We start from the raw sequence: 16,721 nt of genomic DNA, 5'->3' as shown, positions 1-16,721 counted from the left end.
CTTGAAATGGTAAAAATATTAATTTTAAGTGGATCATGACAAGTTAAGTGATCTCTCTAGATGACCAACCAATTAAAAAAAAAAACTAAACAAAGAGATAGAGTCAAAATTATCACTGGGCATGGGGGTAATCCCAGCACTTCGGGAGGCAGAGGCAAGAGGATTGCCTGAGCCCTGGAGTTTGAGACCAGCCTGGACAATATAGCAAGACTTCATCTCTATAGTAAGTCAAAAACTTAGCTTGGTAAGGTAGGGCACACCTGTAGTCCCAGCTATTTGGGAGGCCAAGATGGGAGGATCACCTGAGTCTAGAAGATCAAGGCTGCAGTGAGCTATGATCATGGCACTGCAGTCCAGCCTAGGCAACAGAGTGAGATACTGACCCTAAATAAATAGTTCATTTGATTCTATGAAAATTATATCAAAATAAATAAAGAACAGAGCCTCAGGGACCTGTGAGTCAAAAACAGAAAGTCTAACTTTCATAACATTAGAGTCCCAGAAGGAAAAATATTCAAAGACATAATGACTGAAAACTGCCAATTTTAGCAAAACATAAACATCGGCATTTTTGAAATTCAGTGAACTCTGAACAGAATGAAGCCAAAGAAATCCATACCCAGATGTTATAGTCAACCCACTGAAAAGTAAAAACAAAGAAAAAACCCTTAAAAGCAGCCAGAAAAAATGAGGCAATACCTGTAAGGGAACAATGAGTTGAAAGGCTACAGATCTCTCCCCAGAGCCATGGACTGGAAGGAAGTGCCACACATTTTTCAAGTATTGAAAGAAAAGATCTGGTAACTCAGAATTATAACCCACCTAGCTATCCTAGCCTCCAGCTTTGAGGCTATTGCACTCAGGTCAAGGGATACTGGAAGAAAATTAAAAAGGCAAACTCACCACAATTTTGGTGGTCCTTTGAGTTCTGGTCTTCCCCAACTAACCTGCTCCTGTCCCCTTTTTAGAGATCTCAAATAGATGCTGCATGGCTTATAATTAAGAAGCAGGGCCGGCCAGCTATGGTGGCTCACGTCTGTAATCCCAGCACTTTGGGAGGTGGAGATGAGAAGATTGCCTGAGCCCAGAGGTTTGAGATCAGCCCAGGAAAGTTGGTGAGATCTCATCTCAACAATAAATCAAAAAATTAGCTGGGCATGGTGGCATGTGCCTGTGGTTCCAGCTACCTGGAAGGCTGAGGTGGAAGAATCGCCTGAGCCCAGCAAGTCGAGGCTGTGGTGGCTGTGAGCGTGCCACTGCACTCCAGTCTGGGTAACAGAGTAGAACTCCAATTAAAAAAAAAAAAAGAACAAGGACAGTGTACGTGGCTCATGCCCATGGTTCCAGCAGTTTGGGAGGCCAAGACAGGTGGATTACTTGAGGCCAGGAGTTTGGGACCAGCCTGGGCAACATAGTGAGACCCTGTCTCTGTTTTTCCAAATAATCAATCAATCAATAAAGTGAGAACACTCAGAACCCGGAACCAGAGCACCGCAAAACCCTAGTCTGTCTTTTTGCTTTGCAGTTATTTTATATTGCATATGTCATGACTGCGTTCTGAGAGGAAGCAGCCAGACCTGTGGGTGTTTGTTCAGTTTCTATTAAGAAATTGTATCTGAGAAAGAATTATCTTCTTTCTCCCTGTCTGTAGTATGTCAACCAAATATAACTGTGATTCATATATTAAATACGCATTTATTTAATTTACTCCTGGGGTAAACAGAGACATAAAACTTCTCATGCCTGCAGGCAGTCTTGACTTACGCATTGAACTCTGTCAGGAGCTTTGTTCTCTTTTTATTTGAACAATCTTTGGGCATGTAATTATGAGGTTGCCGACTGGTGTGCGTGGTAAGAAAAAAAAGTGTTCAGATTAGTGAAACTTTTCTACATTTAAAGAAAAACAATTTTTTCACCAATGTAATTTCGTAAAGTGACATTCCTATTGGGTCATTTGAAATTCTTGTGGTAAAATAAGTTTTCAACTTTTGCTTTCCTTAGACATGTTAGATCAAATACACTGACTAGCAAGGACCGTGCTGATGTTTACAATAAAACATCATGCTCTAAGATAATTGCTCTATATTACCAGAATATTATTTTAGTACTACGAATGATGTTGAAATATTGAAAAACGTGGTTTCCCAGCAGCAGTTACTCTTCATGTGAAGTTGAAAACTGAATTCCATTTTAATAATGGTGGGTGTGGGGGGTTTTACATGAGGTTTTTCTTTTTGCTTATCTTTTATTTTGTAGGTTCCTAAGTTTTCTCTGATTTGACTTTGTATTTTATTTATTTATTTATTTATTTATTTATTGTTTTTTGAGTTGGAGTCTCACTCTGTCGCCCAGACTGGAGTGCAGTGGCCACTCCCGGCCACCGCAGCCTCGACCTGCTGGGCTCCGGCGATCCTTCCGCCTCAGCCTTCCGAGTAGTCGGAATTACAGGCATGCGCCACCACGCCCGGCTGATTTATTTATTTATTGTAGAGATGAGGTCTCGCTGCCCAGGCGGGTCTCGAGCCCGCGGGCTTAGGCAATTCACTCACCTCAGCCTCCCAAAGGCGCAGGATTACAAGCTGAGCCACTGAGCCCGGCTGTATTTTATTTATTTATTTATTTATTTATTTACTGAGTTGGGATCTCACTCCATTGCCCAGACTGGAGTGCAGTGGCACATTCGCGGCCACCCCAGCAATCTTTCCGCCCCAGCCTTCCAAGTAGCTGGAACTACAGGCGCGTGCTACCACATCCCACTAACTTTTGATTTATCATAGAGACGAGGTCTCGCCAAATTGCCCAGGCTGGTCTCGAACCCTCGGGCTCAGGCAATCCCCTCACCTTGGCCTCCCAAAGTGCTGGGATTACAGGCTGAGCCACTGAGCCCGGCCATTTTCTCTGATTTTAAAGAAAGCATCCCTTTCATCAGATTAAAAATGCTTTTTCTGGGCATGGTGGCTCAAACCTGTAATCTCAGCACTTTGGGAGGCTGAGGCGAGAGGATTGCTTGAGCCCAGGGGTTCAAGACCAGCCTGGGCAATTTGGTGAGACCTCGTCTCTACAATAAATCAAATAATTCACTGGACATGGTGGTGCGTGCCAGTAGTTCCAGCTACTTGGAAGGCTGAGGCGGATGGATTGCCTGAGCCCAGCAGGTCGAAGCTGTGGTGATCAAGTGAGCACACCATTACACTCTAGCCTGGGTGACAGAGTGAGTACTCCAACTCAAAAACCAACACACAACAGACAAACGAAAAACCAAAACAATGGCTGGGGGGACCCCGTGGCCTTCTGGGGAGACCTAGGCTGATGTGTGCCCGGCAGTGGGACCTGTGCCAGCTCTGGCTCCTCTCTGAGCCTCAGTTTCTCCAGCTACACGGAATGACCCACTGCCTCGTGGGACGGTGTGGTCAGCGGGTGGTCGCCGGGCCAGGGAGCGGCGGCTGCACGGTCTGTGGGCCAGAGCCCAGTCAGGGGACAGGCCGACAGGACCTGGTCCCATCATCCAAGGTCACATCTGGGGCACTGTGGTTCTGAGACTCCGGAGCTCCTCCGCCCGAGGCTGTCCCTTCAGTTCCCGCGGTCATTGAAACCTCAGACTCTCAAACTCGCTCGTTGATAAAAATAAAAATAAAACACCAAAAAACCAACCAAGCAAAATACCCTCCTACTGGGTGTGGTGGTGTGTACCTGTAATCCCGGCACTTTGGGAGGCTGAAGCAGGAGGATCGCATGAGCTCAGAGGAGTCCAAGACCAGCTTCAGCAAAAGAGTAAGACCCTGTCTCTATAAAAAGTTAACAAATTAGCCAGTGGGGTGGCATGTGCCTGTAGCCCCAGCTACTCGGGAGGCTGAGGCAGGAGGACAGCTTGAGCCCAGGAGTTCGAGGCTGCAGTGAGTGATGATGGTGCCCCTGCATTCCAACTTGTGTGACAGAGCAAGATCCTGACTCAAAACAACAACAATAACAACAAAACACTCCTGTTTTGAAAGAACCCACTTGAAATGTGTTTCTTGGAACCTACGCTGCACGCATGCACCACAATTTAAAACAGTAACTGAGATAAAAATCGAGATTTTTTCTATAGTAAAACTACTGAGTTAATAGTTATATGTTTTCTTATAAAATGAGGCTTGGAGCCGGGCTCGGTGGCTCAGCCTGTAATCCCGCGCCTTTGGGAGGCTGAGGTGAGTGGATTGCCTGAGCCTGCGGGTTCGAGACCCGTCTGGGCAACTTGGCGAGACCTCATCTCTACAATAAAAATCAAAAAAATCAGCCGGGCGTGGTAGCACATGCCAGTAATTCCGGCTACTCATAAGGCTGAGGCAGAAGGATCGCCGGAGCCCAGCAGGTCGAGGCTGCAGTGGCCGGGAGCGGCCACTGCACTCCAGTCTGGGTGACAGTGAGACTCCAACTCAAAAATAAAACAAAAAGAAAAAAAATGAGACTTGGAGAAAAGTAACTGATTATGTATGGTAAAAAGAATCCGGTTTTCTTCTGGACTACCAACAATGGTTAATAAGTGCTCGGTCGGGTGCAGTGGCTCAAGCCTGTAATCCCAGCAATTTGGGAGGCCGAGGTGAGAGGATTGCCTGGACCCATGGGTTCGGGAGCAGCCTGGGAAACCTGGCGAGACCTCATCTCTATAATAAATCAAAAAATCAGCCGGGCATGGTAGTGCGTGCCTGTAATTCCGGCTACTCGGAAGGCTGAGGCGGAAGGATCACCTGAGCCCAGCAGGTCGATGCTGGGATGGCTGTGAGTATGCCACTGCACTCTAGCCTGGGCGACAGGGTGAGACTCCAACTTAAAAAAAAAAAAAAATTAAGTGCTCGCCCATATAATTGAACAGTCAGAAGATGACTTTATCAGGAAAAAAAGTTATCAGATAGATTTAAAAAAAAATTTTGAGTTGGAGTCTCACTCTGTTGCCCAGGCTGGAGTGCAGTGGCATACTCCCTGCCACCACAGTCTCCATCTGCTAGGCTCAGGTGATCCTTCCACCTCAGCCTCCCGAGTAACTGAGACCACAGGCATGCGCCACCACGCCTGACTAATTTTTTGATTTGTTGTGAGACGAGGTCTTGTCATGTTGCCCAGACTGGTCTCGAACCCCTGAACTCAGGCAATTCTCTTACCTCTGCCTCCCAAAGTGCTGGGATTACAGGCATGAGCCCCTACACCCGGCCTCAGATAGATTTTTGGATTGTGTTTTTTCCCTAAATTTGTCTTTTTCTCTTCTAAAATGTTAGGTAGACTGGGCATGGTGGCTCATGCCTGTAATCCCAGCAGTTTGAGAGGCTGAGGCAGGAGGATTGCTTGAGCTCAGGAGTTTGAGACCAGCCTGGGCAACATAGTGAGGCCTCATCTCTACAAAAAAATTAAAAAATTAACTAGGTGTGGTGGCGCATTCCTGTAGTTCCAGCTACTCGGGTGACTGAGATAGAAGGATCACCTGAGCCCAGAGGATTAAGGCTTCAGTGAGCCATGATCATGCCACTGCACTCCAGCCTGGGCAACAGAGTAAGAGTCCAGCTCAACTCAAATAAAATATAATAATAAAATAAAATGTAGCCGGGCTCGGTGGCTCAGCCTGTAATCCCAGAACTTTGGGAGGCTGAGATGAGTGGATTTGCCTGAGCCTGCGGGTTCGAGACCCGCCTGGGCAACTTGGCGAGACCTCATCTCTATAATAAATCAAAAAATCAGCCGGGCGTGTTAGTGCATGCCTGTAATTCCGGCTACTCGGAAGGCTGAGCGGAAGGATCGCCAGAGCCCAGCAGGTCGAGGTTGCGGTGGCTGGGAGTGGCCACTGCACTCGTCTGCGCGACAGAGTGAGACTCCAACTCAAATAAATAAATAAATAAAGTAAAATAAAATAAAATAAAATGTTAGGCAATAATAACTCCTTACTCTTACCTTAGAGAAAATCCTCCAGTAAATGAATACAAAAGGCTACAGATGGTGTTCACTTACTTATCTTTTTCAGCATAATTGTTTTTCTAGGTAACATCTTGCTTATAAAAGTAATGTTCTTTGGTTTTGTTTCATGAAAAATTCATGGCCAGGCTCGGTGGCTCAGCCTGTAATCTCAGCACTTTGGGAGGCTGAGGCAAGTGAATTGCCTGAGCCCACAGGTTCAAGCCCAGCCTGGGTAACTTGGCAAGAGCTCATCTCTACAATAAATCAAAAATTAGCTGGGTGTGGTTGCATGCACCTGTACTTCCATCTACTTGGAAGGCTGAGGTGAAAGGATCGCCGGAGCCCAGCAGGTCGACGCTAGGTTGGCTGTGAGTGTGCCACTGCCCTCCAGCCTGGGTGACAGAGTGAGACTCCAACTCAAAAAAAAAAAAAAAAAAAAGAAAAGAAAAGAAAAATTCATGAGTTTCTAGCAGGAAATGAAAGGAGGTCATTGTTCCCAAATGCTGAAAAATGTTTTTGGTTTTTTTTTTTTTTTTGGCAGAAGTGAGAGATCCAGGAGGTTAGAAAAGCCTTGTTAAGTTTTGTTAGGTCTAGATTTGAATTCTTTGGTAATTTAGAGAAAAGTCACTTCAGAAGAAGCCACATGGCCGGGCTTGGAGGCTTATGCCTATAATCTCAGCACTTTGGAAGGTCGAGGCGAGAGGATTGCCTGAGCCCACGGGTTTGAGACCAGCCTGGGCAACTTAGTGAGACCTCGTCTCTACAACAAATCAGAATATTAGCTGGGCGAGGTGGCATGGGCCTATAGTTCCAGCTATCCAGAAGGCAGAGGCAGAGGGATCACCTGAGCCCAGCAGGTCAAGGCTGCAGTGGCCCTGAGTGTGGCAATGCACTCTATCCTGGGTGACAGAGTGAGACTCCAACCCAAAAAACAAACAACAACAAAAAAGAAGCCATGTGTATTTATTTGTTGAATATACAGTCGTCCCTCCAAGTCTGTAGGCTTTGTGTCCATGGATTCTACCGACCTTGGATTAAAAATATTTGGGAAAAAAGTGTTCACAGAGTTGCTGGGTGTGGTGGCTCATGTCTGTAATCCCAGGCTGAGCCACCGTGCCCAGCAAAACTGACCATTTTAAAATCTAGTGTAGGCCGGGCTAGATGACTCAGTCTGTGATCCCAGCACTTTGGGAGGCCGAGGCGAGTGGATTGCCTGAGCCCGTGAGATTGAGACCCACCGGGACAACTTGGCGAGACCTTGTCTCTACAATAAATCAAAAATTAGCCAGGCGTGGTGGCGAGCGCCTGTAGTTCTGGCTACTTGGAAGGCTGAGGCGGAAGGATCGCCGGAGCCCAGCAGGTCAATGCCAGAGTGGCTGTGAGTGTGCCACAGCACTCTAGCCTGGGCGACGGAGTGAGACTCCAACTCAAATAAATAAATAAATGCATAAATGCATAAATAAATAAAGTCTAGTGTAGTCAAGGTTGTGCAGCCATCATAACCATCTAATTCCAGAACATTTTTATCACCCTAGAAAGAAACCCCATTCCTTTTAGAAATGATGTATTGCCTCCTTTCTCCTAGCCTCTGGCACCAACAAACCTACTTTCTGTCTTTATGGATGCGCCTGTTCCAGACAGTTCACATGAATGAAATCAGACTACACGTGATGTTTTCTGTCTGGCCTCTTTTACTTGGCATACTGTTCTCAAGGTTTATCTATATTGACTGCTACCGCTTTCTTTTTTTTTTTTTGGACCCAGCGCATCACCCAGGCTCACTGCAGTCTCCAACTCCTGGGTTCAAGTGATCTTCCTGCCTCAGCCTCCTGAGTAGCTGGGACTACATATGCATGTCACCATGCCCAGCTAATTTTTCTTTTTCTTTTCTACAGATAGATCAAACGCTCCTCCTGCTTTGGCCTCCCAAAGTGCTGGGATTACAGGCGTAAACCACTGTGCCCAGCCCAATTGTTACCTCTTTTAGTCCTCTTAACAACACCCTGTGAAAAAATGGCACACCGATTTCACCAAGGAGCAAACAGAAACATATTAACTTGCTCTTGGGCACCAACGTCACACTTCCATTCAACAAATATGTCTGGGCTGGGCACAGTGGCTCACGCCTGTAATCCCAGCATTTTGGGAGGCAGAGGCGAGAGGAATGCCTGAGCCCGGGGGTTTGAGACCCACCTGAGAACTTGGTGAGACTTTGTGTCTACAGGGAGTTCAAAAATTAGCTGGGCATGGTGGGACGTGCCTGTGGTTCCAGCTACTTGGAAGCCTGAGACAGAAGGATCGCCTGAGCCCAGCAATTCCAGGCTGCGATGATGGCTGTGAGCATGCTACTTGTCTCCAGCCTGGGTAGCAGAGTGAGACTCTGACTCAAAACACACACACACACACACACACACACACACACCAAATATGTCTGGAGCACCTCCTACCCATGCTATTCTACAAGGTGAGGTTATGGTATTTAGAGGCAGGTGGTGTCACCTACAGAAATAAATGGAATCGAATAGTAATGGGTACAATAAATAAATAGGAATGGGTACAATAAAGAGAAATAAAGCAAAATGAGTGGCTAGGAGGTGTTAGGGGGATTATTTTAGATGGGGTGGCCAGGGAAGGTCTCTCTGAGGAGGTAGTGTTTGAGGTGAGTTCTGAATGGAAAGAGGAAGTAGGTCGTGGAGAAATCATTTCAGGTGGAGGCAACGGCAGATGCAAAGGCACTGAGGCAGAAGTGTATCTGGTGAAGAACAAGGAAGCCAGTGGGACTGGAGGGCAGTGAGAGGAGAGAGGTGAGGAAAGAGGTAAAGGAGGCCAGAGATTTGGCCTCACCTAGGGACACAGGGAGCACAGTGGGGCCTCAGAGAACAGATAATGCTGGTTGGCAGATTTGGTGATGGAAGGATGAAGAAGTTCTCTCGAATCCTGTTATCTCAGTGTGTCACGCAGAAAAGTGAAGAAGGTGGTGGTGTCAGAAAGCTGAGAAAAGAAGTGAGTTAATGAACTAGGGATAGCTGGTGGCATTGTCTGGCTGCACAGGGGGTCCACTCGTGATGTGTTTTTCTCCAGCCACATGAAGCCTTCCGAGTGCCGATGCAAAGAATGAGGGAAAATTCGTCTTAACCAGGGCTGAGATTCTGCCAATGGGAAGGAAGGATAACAGGGTTGGGGATATATGTGAGTGATTAGACAAGGACCATGCAGTCTCAGCTGGGAAAGCAGGAATAGAAGATGGAGGGGGAGTGCCAGACAACCCAGTAGTGAGCTCAAAGCATGAAGGGAGTCTGAGTGCCAGAGGAAGTGGCGCTTGTCGTTGTTGGTTATGACAAAGTCTAATTTATGACTCTGGGATGGCATGATTGAAGTGAGTGGAAGGTAAGATTATCAGGGAAGTTCAGAAATGACAGGTCAGGATATTGGGTAGATCTTTTTTGTGAATAATGAAATCACCAATGACAAGGAGTATGGTGAAGAGAAAGATAAGGGCAGTCACTATCATGTCTGTAATCCCAGCACTTTGGGAAACCGAGGTGGGAGGATCACTTGAGCCCAGGAGTTTGAGACCAGCCTGGGCAACATAGCGAGACCCTGTCTCTACAAAAAGTCAAAAAAAATGAGCCAGGCATTGTGGCTCCTGCCTGCAGTCCCAGCTACTCAGGAGGCTGAGGAAGAAGGATCGCTTGAGTCCAGGAGTTGGAGGCTGTGGTGATCTGTGATTGTGCCACCTCACTCCAGCCTGGGTGACAGAGTGGGACCCCTACTCAAAAAAAAAAAGAGGTTAAACACTAGGATAAATGGAAGGGAAGCTGGTAGATGACTACAAAAAAGCAGATGGTTATTCACAGCAAGAAAGCAGTGGTGTAAAGTTTCATGTCGTGTGTTTCTTTTTCTTTTTTTTTTTTTAGTTGGAGTCTCACTCTGTCACCCAGACTGGAAGTGCAGTGGCCGCTCCCGGCCCCCACAGCCTCGACCCGCTGGGCTCCGGCGATCCTTCCGCCTCAGCCTTCCAAGTAGCTGGAACTACAGGCGCACGCTACCACGTCCAGCTAATTTTTTGATTTCTTGTAGAGATGAGGTCTCGCCAAGTTACCCAGGCGGGTCTCAAACCCGCGGGCTCAGGCAATCTACTCACCTCAGCCTCCCAAAGCACAGGATTACAGGCTGAGCTACCGACCCCGGCTTCATGGCGTGTATTTCAAAAGAGCTGCAGTTTTAGGAGAGAGAACAGTGGCCTGGAATTGGCACAGATGAGCAAGAGTTCACATCCATGACCAGTGAGTTTTGAGAGCCATGACTGACTTAAGTTGGGATTTGAACTGAGTTCTGTCTGATTTCCATTCATTTCCATTGTACCACTGCCTCAGATCTGGATTGAAATTACAGTTCTTGGGCCTAGATTTCAGTTTTCTTTTATCATGCCTGCATTTGCTGTCTTCAACGTTGTGTTGCTTTAAACAGTTGCCAGGATCTCTATCTATCTATCTATCTATCTATCTATCTATCTATCTATCTATCTATATTTTTTGAGTTGGGGGTCTGACTCTGTCACCCAGGCTGGAGGTCAGTGGCATAATCATGGCTCACTGCAGTCTCACTTAGGCGATTCTCCTGCCTCAGCCTCCTGAGTACCTGGGACTACAGGTGTGTGCCACTACACCCATCTTATATTTTGATATTTTGTGGAGATGAGGTTTTGCTATGTTGCCTAGTCTGGTCTCGAACTCTTGGCTCAAGCAATCCTCCCACCTCAGTCTCCCAGAGTGCTGGGATTACAGGCATGAGCCACCATATTCGGCCACCAGGATCTATTTTAGAAGCCTTATTCCTGTTAAAAATTTTTAAAATGTACGATGAAAAACTTCAAATGTACAGAAATAGATACTGGTATAACAGTTCCCCCCCCCGTGTATCCATCTCCAAGTTTTGTTTTTTTTTTTCACTCTGTCTTACTCTGTCTCCTAGGCTAGAGTGCAGTGGCATGCTCATGGCCACCGCAGCCTCTACCTGTTGGGCTCAGGTTGATCCTTCTGCTTCAGCCTTCCAAGTAGCTGGAACTACAGGCATGTACCACCACGCCCAGCTCATTTTCTTTGATTTATTGTAAAGACCAGGTCTCGCCATGTTACCCAGGCTGGTCTATAATGTAGACTCAGGCAGTCCTCTCATCTTGACCTTCCAAAGTGCTGGGATTACAGGCGTGAGCCACCAAGCCTGGGTTTATCTCCCAGTTTCAACAATTATCAGCTCAAAGCCCGTCTTTATTCTTCTACACTCCCAGTCTCCCTCCTTGATTATTTTGAAACAGATTGCTGACTGTATATCATTTTATCAATATTTAATTCTAAAAAATAAAGAGCTAGTTTTTTAAAAAATGACATCTAAAATTATAATAATGCTTCAGTTACCATCACAGATCTAGTTTACTGGTTCAAATTGTCCTGATTGGCTCATAATTTCTATTATTGATTTATTTGAGGTTTGTCATCATAAATGTATTTATCTTTATTGTTATAGATATGTGGGTACAAGTCAGGATTAACTACACAAGCAGGCTGCATGCAGGTGAAGTCTGGGTCTCCAAACGTCCCTCACATCCCCTGGTTTAGGACCAGGTAACCTTTGTGTTGCTACATGTCCCCTGCCTTCCCTGGCAATGCCCAGCCACTGTCGAGCCTCCCTTGAGCTAACGTGATTAATGTTCAGTGCCCGTTTATGAATGAGAACATGCAGCATTCTCTTCTTTGCTTCCGTGATAGATCACTAAGTACGATCATCTCCAGCTCCATCCAATTTGTCATAATTTCTTTTTAAACAGATGTTTGTTCCTATCAGGCTCAAATAAAGGCCACTCGTTGCAACCGGTGAATACATTGAAGAAGTTGGACCCTTTGTTCTGGAGTTTCGCCCAGTCTGGATTTTACTGATTGCGTCTCCATGGTGTTATTTAAAATGATCCCTTGCTCTCTGTTATTCCTGGAAATTAGTAATCAGATCTTGAGGCTAATCAGACACAGGTTTCATTTGCATAAGAACACTAAGATTAATAACATCATAGGTGGTGCTGTGGATTTGATCAGAGCCATGCGGCAGGTCATCTCTCTCTCCCTGTGAGGTTAGCAGCCACTGGTGACTTTTTCTGGATCCATTACTTTGTAGGGTGCGATGGTTATGTTCTTCCATTCTGCATCATTTAGTAGATTGACAACTCTGAAACAGCAATATTCCTTCATCAACTGATTGGCTACCCTGAGGTCCACACCATTTAACAAAGACAGGCTAAACTTTCTCTTTACCTGTACCTGTTTAGGTTTGAAAGAGGCTTTTCTGCCGGGCGTGGTGGCTCACACCGAAATCCCAGCACTTTGGGAGGCAGAGGTGAGGACTGCCTGAGCCCAGGGGGTCAAGATCAGCTTGAGCAACTTGGCGAGACCTCGTCTCTATAATAAATCAAAAAAATTAGTTGGGCGTGGTGGTGTGTGCCTGTGGTTCCAGTTACTTGGAAGACTGAGGCAGAAGGATCACCTGAGCCTGGCAGGTTAAGGCTGTGGTGACCGTGACTGCACTCCAACTTGGGCAACAGAGTGAGACTCCTACTCAAAAAAAAAAAAAAAAAAGCTGGACTCAGTGGCTCAGCCTGTAATCCCAGTGCTTTGGGAGGCTGAGGTGAGTGGATTGCTTGAGCCCACAGGTTCGAGACCTGCCTAGGCAACTTGTCGAGCCTCATCTCTACAATAAAATAAAAAATTAGCCCGGTGTGGTAGTGCACGCCTGTAGTTCCAGCTACTTAGAAGGCTGAGGAGGAAGGGTCGCCGGAGCCCAGCAAGTTGAGGTTGCGGTGGCTGGGAGCATGCCACTGCACTCCAGTCTGGGTGACAGAATGAGACTCCAACTCGAAAAAAAAGAAAGAAGAAAATAAAGAGGGTTTTCTAACAGTCTGAGAACTCCTGTGGTTGCAAAGGGATGCATGTATTTGGCTTTAAAGTACTTAATTGTACTACCTTTAAAGTCAGACTACATTTTCAGAATGCAGTATCACACTGTGGTTTAATATGAGTGAATTTATAGTTAAATGGGGAATCAGGATTTAGTTCTCACCTTTGAAGATGACTGCACTGAGAAGCATTCAAATAATCAAATATTCACCAAGCAGATTCCCAGTGTTTAGCTGTATTTCACATTATGTTTATAAAATATTAAACTCTTTTCTGAAAAGTGACCAACTAAATATTTTATAAAAACAAGTTTCAAGTCATTGCAAGGACTATTATATCAAGGGTCTAGCCTTTTTTTCTATTCAAGGAAATGCCAGAGTTGTCCTGTCTTTGGAATCAGACAGATGGGATTTGAATTCCCCTTATGAGTGAGCTTGAGTAAGTTACTGTAAATACCCCAAATATTCAATAACAGAATTGGAAATATCAGTGAATATTCTAAAACATTATACATGCCTAACATCAGAAAATACATGTGATTTTTAGCATAAGTCTTTTTTTTTTTGTTTCGAGTTGGGGTCTCACTCTGTCGTCCAGGCTGGAGTGCAGTGGCATGGTCCCGGCCACTGCAGCCTCGACTTGCTGGACTCGGGTAATCTTTCCATCTCGGCCTTCCAAGTAGCTCGAACCACAGGCATGTGCCACCATGTCTGGCTGATTTTTTGATTTATTGTACAGACGAGGTCTCACCATGTTGCTCAGGCTGGTCTCAAACCCCTGAGCTAAGGTAATCCTCTCACCTCCACCTCCCAAAGTGCTGGAATTACAGGTGTGAGCCACAGCGCCTGGCTAAAGTCCCCTTTTCATTACTTTGGTTGGGGGTATGATGAGGTAAGAAATGTTGCAAATTGCCTGAAATTGTTAATTATGAAACAGTGAAAATTGCTGAATGGAAAACATGCCATCTTCGATTCTGAGGGTAGTGGTAGTGTGGCCAGCTTTAGGCTGAAGTGATTTTTACTCAGTATGGCAGAACTGCGTGAGCAAGGTAGGTTGACAGCAGAGAATTCCTTCAAGGCAGTTTAGGGAGGGAGAACTGGGCAAATGCCAGAGCTAAACTTGCCTTTGGTTCTGCTAAGAGTGCACTGGAAGACTGAGCACTAGTGAGACAGAAATGTGCTCTAAATTGACTAGAAAATAACCACAACACACCTATACACTTTCCTTCTCTTACTGTTAAACCCGGCTCTCTGCCTCGACCTGTCCTTCTTGTCCCCCTTCTCCGGGATTGAGTCAGTACCGCTCCATCCCTGGCTTGGCTCCCTGCCTTACAAGTCCTGTTCTCCCAAAGTTGCTCTATCTTTTGTGACAGCGCCAACACACAGTTGTTAATTCACGGGGCATCAACAAGATTTCCAAGTCACTGAGGAACAAGTATAAACACTGAAAAATGTATTCTCACCCCCTGATTTTCATGGGCATCTGTCGATTAGAAAGATATGAAAATTGAGGTAAGTGGGGACATAGGGTATGGGTTGTGGAAACAAAAAAGGTTTTACAAAGTATAGTTTATGTTCATATCCTGTCATGGTTTTAATTATATTATGTATAATGGAAGTTCTGTGGACACTGTCTCCTTAGAATTACATTTCTACGAACTTTTTTATTGATGTGTAATGCACAGACAGAAAAGTGGAACTTAGAGTTTTAAGGCCATTGAGTAGTGTCATATGGCCAGAAATGCCTTATTCATTTCTGTTACGGTCCAAAATATGATTAAAATACATATGATAGAACAGTCTCAACTTTAAAGTGGCATTAAGGTCTCTTGTGATTCTGGGTAACGCCTAGCATTTTATATTGGCCAATGTGTTTTATAACTCCTGAACAAGTTGACACATTGAATTCAGGATGAAGTTCAACCTAGACCTTCAAAGTTGTATTTTTCTATATCTATCTATCTATCTATCTATCTATCTATCTATCTATCTATCTATTGATAGACACGCAGCTTATGGTGGTCTTAACAACCATGTTAACTACAACTCTGTTAACTATAAAAAGATTTTGCAACAGAGAGTTGGAATGGAAACAATTTCTGAGATAGAGATCAAATTGTGTTTATAGAACCATTATTGGCAGCTTTGCTATCAGTCATTTCCTGTGGGAATATTTCCCCGGGACATAATTTTATGCCTTAACTATTCATTAAATAGCCCTGGGTCCATGAAATGAAAAATATTACAGAACTATAAATATTAACGTATGCAAATTGTAGTATAACATTTCATAGTGTTTTCCCAGATAAAAATTACGATTATTTCACACACTGTATCTCTTATTCGTCACTGAAAGAATTTTAAAACAACACTATGTATAGTATGGTCTAGTGGAAGGTTAGGCAATAGACTGGAAATTAAAGCCATTTGTTTTCTCTGAATTAAAATTGATATGAATTCAAAAATACGTGTTCAACAAGTACAATATATAAGGTGCTATACTTACACTCTATGGGGAATAAAAAGGTGAATTACGAACAGTTTTTGCCCTTAGGGAGTTTGTGAAAGTTTTTGTAAGGGGTATATGGTGTGTCAGATACAATTATTCCAGGAGGTAGAGAGACCAGATATTATCAAAGATAGTTTAGATCAAAGCATATTTAGAGCTTGGAGACTTTAACTGGTGCAAACAACAACAACAAAACAAGAGACACAGGAGAATACACCATAGTTGGAAATAAGGTAAGCTATGGCTAAATTATTTTCTCTTATTAAATAATGCAAGCATTTATTTGTTCAGCAAATATTTTGAGTATGTACTAAGTGCAGGTACTGTGTTAGTTGTTAATACATTTATGAGTAACTCAGACAAAGGCCTTTTCTGATATGTTGACACTAAAATCAAGGATGACAGCAAATCTGATTCTTATCAATCACTGTTAGGTCAATTTGTGACAAGAGGCACGTTACAACCGCTACCTAGACGATGGGATTTAGTTTGGGGGGGGCAGTCGGTATTTCCAGATTACACTGTTTATCAACTTCAATTGCTTCTCAACCCACTATTTAAATTAAAATGAAGTGTTAACTTTTTTTGTCTTCAAGAAAATTGCACACTTGTATTTTTATATGGTATTTTTGTAGGCGGGTGATGGGGGAACACTGTGATACTTGTGGCTCCACTTTACAAGTTTTGGTTGATGTAAGAATTAATTTTTTTTAGCATGTGTTAACAGAAATATAGAAGGAAAAAGAGACCGGTGGTGATTTTTTTGGACAAGACGATTCTTCCTTATTGAAACGAAATCTCAGCAGGGCTCCTTGGCTCACACCTGTAATCCCAGCACTTTGGGAGGCAGAGGCGAGAGGACTGCCTGAGCTCAGGGGCTCGAGACCAGCCTGGGCAACTTGGCGAGATCTCGTCTTTACAATAAATTAAAAAACAAACAAACAAACAAACTAGCCGGGTGTGGTGCGCGCGCCTGTAGCTCCAGCTACTCGGAAGGCGGAGGCAGAAGGATCGCCTGAGCCCAGCAGGCCGAGGCTGCGGTGGCCGGGAGCGGCCACTGCCCTCCAGTCTGGAGACAGAGTGAGACTCTAACCCAAAAAAGAAAAAAAGAAAGAAAAAAGCCTGCAAAACCTCCTTTAAATAGCTAGCCCTCTGGGCAATTAAAATGACCGAAACATTTCTGGAACGCGTGCACTGGGATACACCTGTACTCACACAGTGTCCGCCCCAACAATCTGTTTTCTCCCGAGCTAGGACCTGCGCTACCGAAGACAGCCTCGGGCGGCGGCGGCGGCGCGGGGCTGACAGCCCGGAGGGCACTTTCCCTTTCTCTGGCTTCCCAGGCCC

Source organism: Carlito syrichta, unplaced genomic scaffold, assembly GCF_000164805.1.
Source record: "Carlito syrichta isolate Samal-C Ts95f unplaced genomic scaffold, Tarsius_syrichta-2.0.1 Scaffold308051, whole genome shotgun sequence".
In the NCBI taxonomy this organism is placed as follows: Eukaryota; Metazoa; Chordata; class Mammalia; order Primates; family Tarsiidae; genus Carlito; species Carlito syrichta.
This window is presented reverse-complemented; position numbering follows the sequence as displayed.